Genomic DNA, 8,753 nt, shown 5'->3' on the forward strand with positions numbered 1-8,753 from the left:
ATGTTTTGTATCCCAGTGTGTGATTCTGGCTATTATTCTCGAAAGCATCCCGTGATGCCATTTAGTAGTAGGTATTCTACTCCTAGGTTCTTGACCCAAGATTCACCCTACTTACCTCATGTTGATAGTGCTGCTAGTTCCTTTAGGATATTAGTAACTTTTGCGATTGTCCTCGAGGTTCGTGGTACATCATTCTTCCAATTATCATGAACCATTCTTGACAGGAGTTCTTTTGAACCAAAAGGTCATGTCAGAGTGCTCCTGATGAGTTCTCCATTCTATGTTATGACTCTGCCAACCCTACCTTTCTGCATGGGTTATTTGGAAGAAATATGTTGAACTCGTTCGACATACTAATCTATGCATCCACAACTCAGAAAGTTATATGTTCCTTTGAGTTGTCCCCCTTCCATTATATTCCGACCTTCATCTATCAATTGATAGTGAAGAGTATGTGAGCATTCGTTCATCGGTGCCTATTATTCTTGTGGTCCGTCGAGCCGTTCTACTTCAGAATGACTAGGAGAAACAAACCCAGTACCTCATCCATATATAGGAATGGGTCAAAGTAGTTGTATCACGCAGATCAAAATGCCAATCCAGCTTTTGTTCTGTTCTACCTTGGAGTGTTTCCCTCTTTATGTCAAGAATATCATAGGAATTGCACCATCTCTTATGAATTCTTGATGCAGTGATACTTCTCACCATCATCATTCATTCCTCGGTCATAGTGTTGTTGTAACCAGAATGCCGACAAGTGAATTGTGATGTGTGAAATCAATACTCCGAGCAACTCGTTGCTTGGTAGTAAATGGACAATATTCTCATTCTTAGCGTGTTGGTTATTGAATCATCATTCTAAGATAGATTGTGCCACCTAGTCCTTATTTCCAGTGCACTCTTCGATCAATGAGTTAGGATTATTCAATCCCTTGCTTATTTGATCATATCATCTTGCTCTGAAAAGCAAGATTGTTCTCGAGCTTAATAACATATCGGTGGTTCGTGATGTTCTGAATATCTTCTCAGAAGTATTACCAGGTTGTCACCTGACCGATATGTTGAGTTCGTGATCAAGTTGGTTTTCCAATAAACCACTCTTTCTCCAAGAATCTATGTTGGATATCCTGAGCTAGTTGGTTAAGCCAAACAACAACTTGGAGAGTTGGAAGAAAAGCTTGTCTGAATTAGTTCATTCCAAAGGGATATCCTTGTGTGTGTGTTGAAGAAAGATGATATCTTCATCGATTGGTCCTCGTGATCAGTTATTGGATCTATTGTCTTGTCCAAACCTTGATTTGAGTATGGGCTATTGTCAAATCAAATCAGAACCAACAATATTCGTAATGTTGTCTTACTCGTGGTTGACCCCTCGAGCATGCACCATTATATCTTTGGGACTGACCTTCACATAATGGTGGAATTCCAGTGATATGGAAATCCCGATGAGTTGTTGTTGAGCCCATCAGTGGCATCTTATCTCCTCCATGATTCATGTTGAACATTAAGCTAGTGTTGGAAACTTTTGTAAGCATTTCTTCGTGCTAGGTCATGAAGCATACACTTGGATGAAAGAAGTGACTTCCTTTGAATCACGTGCATTTGATGCAAGTTGCCGCTGTGGATTTGAGAAAGATTGTTTTGCTTCCTCTGGAATCATCCCAAATCAGTCATGCATACGTGCGAAGTATTCTGTGGTTTGGAGACTTGCAACCTTCATTCTATATGTGTCCCTAGCACACCAAACCACTGATTGAATTGTTCAAGGAGAAGAAGTTCTTTCTTAAGAGCATGCCTTATGCAAGGACTTTGATATCCTCGATGATGGTTCCCCACCTGAACTCAATAGTGTTTTATTATAAGACTACTATGTGGCCATTCTTGTCTTGGACAACGTGTTCACACGTGTGTAGCAGAACCCACTCATGTTTTGGAGTTTACTATCGTAGTTCAAATCCCGAGAATCTCGCAACATCGTCTCGTTGGTTTGCGTTGCAAACTTTCTTTCCGGACATGTTATCTGAAATATCCCGTTACCAACCAGATTTGAATCTCAGGCAGATATGATGGTTGGAACTTCTCCAAGATCTATGATGTAGGTCCCGACAAGGTTGATGTTCTGGCCGACGCACCTAGCCGGAGAATCTATCACTATAGTATCTTGATTGGGCAATTTTTCCATCTTCTCCGCGAGGATTTCATGCGTCTTATCCTATAAGTTGTTCCTTAGGGATTCTTGTGCTCTTGGTTTCCTCGATTAAGCTATGACCATTCAAATGGTGGAATCACTCTTGTTGAGTTATTCCCAGTTACCAGAATCATTCCCGGAATTTGCATTTTGTTCCCAGCTTGCACCCGTCATTGTGTCAGTCTACCATGGGTCCCATCCATTTCTGGTGTTAAGCAAAAGTCATCCATTGCGTTGTCTTCAACAAGGTAGTCAACATCATCCATTCTAGTCCGAGTTTGCCATTTCTTCGAGCTCTTTCAAACGATCAATTGTAACTTGCCTTAGGCTGGTATAAAGAGTCTCAATGATTTCTAAATCAAAAGTAATTCTTTTTGCCACTTAAGGGAATAATTCTACGAGTCACCTTTCCTAAGGTGCCCTGTTATGGAATCATAGCAATTAACTCCTCGCTACTCTGACTTCGTCCACCATCTTCTTAGGTGTGGAATTGTTGCCTACCAAATTGAACTTTCGCCATCTGTTTCTTCCATCCCTCTCTATGTGTGTTTTGTGTCTCAGTTCGAGAGATGTTACTACATCTCATTCTGTGAGTTGATCATGATTTGCTTGATCTTCATGAAGATCGAATCCTGTAGAGCTTCCCTCTCTTTCCCTTGTCGTGTTGGGTGAAGATCTCGAAAGCAAAGATGTCAAGATTAATATGATGCAATGAATCAACATCTTCGAGAAGAGAAGTTGGATCAAGAAGATTGTGTTAGTTGGTTCCCCCTCTGTCTTCTTACCTCATGACCTGAATCTCGGGACGAGATTCTTGTTTAGTAGGGGTGAGTTGTCACAGCCCTAGAGTACCTGAGTGAAATAGTTGCATCTACACTCATGCATCATGTCTAAAATTTCTGAAAGTTGAATTGAGGTTTGTTGAAACCCTCAGAAACCAGTTCGAAAATAATCAACATTAAAATGTCTTCAAAGAAGTCTAAGAAAATGTTCCTCTTAGTCTCTGGAAATATTGGCAAGAGGTAAAATTCAAACCAATGTTTTTGGTATCTCAGAAACATTTATTTTGGGCCTTTGAATTAATTCAATAACTATTTGCATTGGATATATATTCTTTATATAATTAATATATGTCCAATAATTCTGGAACATTTTATGTGGTTTGGGATACTTTAGTTCTAGCCACATAATTATTTTCAGGATTTTATAAAATGGTTTGGTGTTAAAACTAAACCCAAAACAAATTGCAGAAAATAAAATAGAAAACAGAGAAGAGAGAGAGCTTACCTGGGCCACTGCTGGCCTTGCACTGTGCCGGCCCAGCCGACTGGCCAGCGCCAGTCACCCCCTACCTCGCGCCAGAAGGCAGGGGCGCGTGCTCGCCGCGCGCCGGCCACGCGCCGGCCTCCTCCTGCCTCCCTCCCTGTCTCCCCGTCACCCTGAGGACGCCACGCGACCCAATTGACGCTCTCTCGCTCTCCCTCGTCCTAACCCCCTCCCCTGGATCTCTCTCTCTCTCTCTTTCTCACAACCGAGCGGAGCTCATCGCCGCCGACGTGCACCACCGCGGCCACTGCCTCCCGCTCGCCTCTCCGACATGCCCAGGAGCTCCGCCACCATCGTCGACGTCTCTCTGTCGACTCACGCGACGCCAAACGCCCCGAAGCGCCAGCCCTGACCTCTTCTTCCTCCTCGGGTCACCGAGATCGCCACCGTCGCCCTGCTCGCTCCGGACCTCCCCCGCACCCACTAACCTTCCCATCGTGCTCGCGGTGAGCTTCTCTTCCTCCTTCCCCGAACCCTGTTGCTCGCCGCCTCCTCTAGGCCGTAGTTGCACGGACGCCGAAGTTCATCGGCGTCGTGCCTCATCCCTGTCGCAGCCAGAGCTGCTGCCACCCGCGTCCTAGCTTTGCTCCGTGCTCATCACTCTCCCAGGAGCCGGGCGCGCCCACCCATTTGACTTGCTTTGCCCCCTAGCGCCAAACTGCACCTGTCCGAACTCTGGTCGCCGCCGATTTGGTCGCCGCCGTCGATCCTGACCACCGCAGCTCCTACCACCACCAACACCAATGGATGCGCCTCACTCCCAGGAACCCGTAGGTGCAACTCACGTGTCGAATGGTGCCCTGTAAAGCATTTTCGAGCCGCCCCGCCGTCTATGTCGTCGCCGGTGGCTAAACGCTGGCGACCGCTGACCCGTTGACCAGCGTGGGTTGACCCCACTGCCCGGTTTGACCCCCCCCTCTCTCACTGACTCACGGGACCCGCCCGACTAATTACTCTAGTTAGCACTATTTAACTAGTTAGGTTAGTCACTATAGTCGCTGACCAGTGGGCCCAGGCTAGTTAGTTAGGGCTAACTAACTTAGTTAGTTGACTGGGTCACTGACCAGTGGGTCCCACTGGTCAGGTTTGACCTAGTCGACGTCTTTGACCTGCTGACATCACCCTGACGTCAGGCTGACGCAGTAATTACTTCCTGGAATTGTGAAATAAATCAGAAATGATTTATTATTTTCAGAAAATATTCAAAACTTCAAAAAATCATAGAAAATAATCTATAACTCCAATGGAAATAATTTATATATGAAAAATGATCAGAAAAATCCAAAGAATCTGTTTATGGCATTTTCATGCATGTTTGAACAAGTTAACCTCACTGAATAGGAAAATTCATGATTATGGAATAAATGGTAATTAGCTTTGGAGTTGGAATTTGCCATAGGTTTGAATTCCACTTCAATGAATATGACTAACTGTTGCACTAGGTCAATTCAGTACTTTAATATGACATATCATTCATATGAATGTGCATTGCATTGATTGTGGTTCCTTTTGTGTTTGTCGGTGGTTATTCCCTCTTAGTAGACGATTTTTCCGACGACGTGATCGATGACACTGATGAAGAGCTATATCATCTTCAGAAGTGCCAAGCAAGAAAAACCCCCCTTATTCATTCCGATACAATCCCAGTCTCTCGTCCTGCTCTCTTTTACTGCATTAGGACAACAACGACTCATCTGTTACTTGCTGCGGTAGTTGAACCCCTTATCCTCTGCATGACCTGTCATTGCCACAGTAAATAGATGAAACCCACTAGCATGAGTAGGAGTTGTTTGAGCCCTGATGTGCCAACTCATTCATGCTTGTTTGTCATGCCTGCTATTCCTTAGAGTTGTGTCAGGTCTGATTCATCGGGGATGAATTGGAAAGTTGTGAACATGTCCTATTGTGTGTGAGCTAAGTGTGTTGAACACGATTTGGCAAAGGTATCGACGAGAGGCCATGTAGGAGTACATGGTGGGTTGTTTCATTGAAGCCGTCCTTAGGAACTGAGTTCTGTGTTTGTGATCCATGAAATAGCTACTAACACACATTGGGCCCTGAAATATAACCCCGCTCGACTTACTGACCCCTCTCATCCTCTGTCCAGGAGTTGCAACTAGTTTCTGGTGTTTATAGGATATGTGTTGGCGGCCGTGCATAGCGCTGACCCTAGGGGTGGGCTATGATGCGGTAGATACACCGTGGCACGGTGTACCGGGCACCCGTTTGGTGTCTCGGGAACCCTGCAGACATCATTTGGGGCTGTGAGCGAAACTCCGGCCGGATCTCCTCACGGATGGAACCCGAATAGGCGATAAACCTGGACTAGAGACTTGTGCGGTTAGTCTGGTCGTGGTCTACACCCACGTCGGCTTTCGCTTGAAGTCTGCCGAGCACATGTCGTGTGCAGACGCTAAGTGGTGGAAACATGTGTGACGAAGTACACCCCTGCAGGGTATAAAACTATTCGAATAGCCGCGTCCGCGGTAAAGGACTTCTGGGTTGCCTATAACAGTTCATAGACAAGTGAAAGTGGATACTCTAAAACTCGCAAGACAAGTGTGAGTGCTATGGATGGCCTTCTCGTAGGGAGACAGAAGCGGATCCATAGTGGTGTATTGAATGGTGAATATGTGGACTCGTGTGCGCCACCTCAAAAGAGTTGCTTGCAGTCGTAGTTCAGGTTAGCCACTGAGTCAAAGCTGGCTTGGTGCAGTTAAACTCCACCACCCCTTTATTGATACCGATGCATATGTAGATAGTTCTGATGTAAGCCTTCCTGGGTACATTTGTACTCACGTTTGCTTAATTTATGTTTTGTAGAGAGACTTCAGTCAAGCTAGTAGTTTCGCGTGGACTTCGACGTTTAGCTTGATACCTCAGCTATGATCTTGTGCCCTCGGCAGGATCTGGTAGATAGTCAGGCTTCTCAGCCTTTTTCATTTGTAGATGTATGTACTCAGACATGTTAAGCTTCCGCATGTGCTTTGATTTGTATGCTATGATTGTTGGGTCATGAGACCCATGTTTGTAATATCTCGCTCCTCGGAGCATATTGAATAAATGTTTGAGTCGTAGAGTCTTGTTGTGATGCCATGTTGTATTTACACATGTCGAGCATATTGTGTGTATGATTGAAATGCTTGGTATGTGTGGGATCCGACAATCAAGTTGTTTATCCTTGGCAGCCTCTCTTATGGGGAAATGTAGTCTTGTGCTTCCATGAGCCATAGTAGTCCGCTACAGCCCGGTTCACCGGAGTCTTGCTAGCCCAGCACTACTGCTCCAGAACACTTGGCTGGCCGGCATGTGTTTCACTTCGTTCCTGCGTCTGTCCCTTCGGGGAAATGTCACGCGGTGACGTCCGGAGTCCTGCCTAGCCTGCTATAGCCCGGGTTCCCGGAGTCCTGTTAGCCCAGTGCTACAGCCCGGATTCACACGCTGCTGACCGGCATGTTCGATGTGATTCATGTATGCCTGTCCCCATAGGTTAGTGCCGCTTCGGGTTCACGACTAGCCATGTCGGCCCGGGTTCTCTGTCTTATGGATGCTAGCGACACTATCATATACGTGAGCCAAAAGGCGCAAACGGTCCCGGGCCATGGTAAGGCGACACCCGTGGGAATACTTTGCGTGAGGCCGCAAAGTGATATGAGGTGTTACCGGCTAGACCGATGTGACTTGGAATCGGGGTCCTGACATCTTCTTATACATATGCTGATCATATATCCCAGTCAGATCAGTTACTCATATGGGATACGACAATGATCTAGGAGATATACCTAAGAAAGGTACGGATCCAACAACCTCATGGGTCGTGCAAAAGAAATAAGTAGAGATGCATTTCATATAATACAAGGATCGACATGATCTGGGGATGACATCACATAATCTACATCATTGACAATGGTCATCAAGGTCATTATTCCTGCATCTGACAAGGAGATGTCCTAAAACCTTGTCACCTTCTTGTATGATTGGCCTCAGCAATGAGCCCCGTACAGCTACGAACCCCGGGTATATGTCATATACGTGCAGAACCCAAGCACAAGGAATAATGTAAAAATATTGCACTAATCACGTCCATGGTCATAGAAAGCATGAATGACAGGTGTGGCCAAGTTATTTTAGTAAGAAATCCTAACAAAGAAAATCATGTCCGTTAAAGGGTGAGACTGACAGCAAAGGTATGATGATTTTTGCACAACCATCAGGGTCCGGATACCCAAATCAATTGGATGTCGTAATTCCATATGGATCTATAAAGGCATACTCTCAGCGGCCTACTCTGATTTACAAGGATTTCATATCCCGCTGACCCACTTGGAATGGTTAGTGTGGAAAAATACAATGGGGTATATCGACAAAATGAGAAAATCAAAACCTGAACAATCAGCTCAGGCCCGGTATAATCACCGACGGAATCAAGTACATGGTCAGTCTGTCAGGAAAAGCATTTGTCCGTCAGTCCCTTGTCAGGCCAGTCTCAAGATGTAAATATTTGAGGTATGACATAGCTATAACTCCATACACCATTATATTGCTCCTGACAAAAGGCAATCAGATCTTTGGTACATATCCCACGCTCGAGCCAAAGAGATAAATCAAAATCAGTACCACCTATGAATCGTCAGATCCCGTAATAAGATGGCCATGATTAATTCTCAGCATTTATCGAAACCAGAAGGCCTGCGGCAACCCCATGACAGAAGTAAAACGGTTTTCATTACCAAAAAGAAAATTTATGTTGAGATCCATTGGATATCACCACAGGTATGGAGAATCAATGTCAGTAAAAAGGAATTGGTATATGAGCAAAGACCCATCAGAATTTGGGGAAAGGTGAAGCAAGCCACCCCAGAGCAAGGTAAGTTTATCATCTGAAATTCTTGGGGGAACAATAAATAAAGGAAAAAGGATACCCGAGTTGGAAACGGTCTCCTCAAGTCATACTTGTTCCCCGAGCAACAAAATCTCGAGGACGAGATTTCTTTAAGGGGGTAAGAGTTGTAACAGCCTGGATTTTTGGCCCTTTTCTTTTTCTTTTGATTTATTTGTCTTTTGCTCTGTTTTTCTTTAGGGAGTGGTTATGTGGCCTTGCCACCTGGGAAATCATCCTCATTCCCCCTCCAGAGTGGCTCATCATTCCCAAAACCTTGCCAAGATCATGTCACTTCAATGCTTGACCAAACCCTAATTTCTTTTTCTTAGCAATATTCTTTTTCTATTAAAGGAATAA

This window comes from Triticum urartu, chromosome 3A, assembly GCF_056163025.1.
Source record: "Triticum urartu cultivar PI428250 chromosome 3A, HENAU_Tu73, whole genome shotgun sequence".
Taxonomy (NCBI): Eukaryota; Viridiplantae; Streptophyta; class Magnoliopsida; order Poales; family Poaceae; genus Triticum; species Triticum urartu.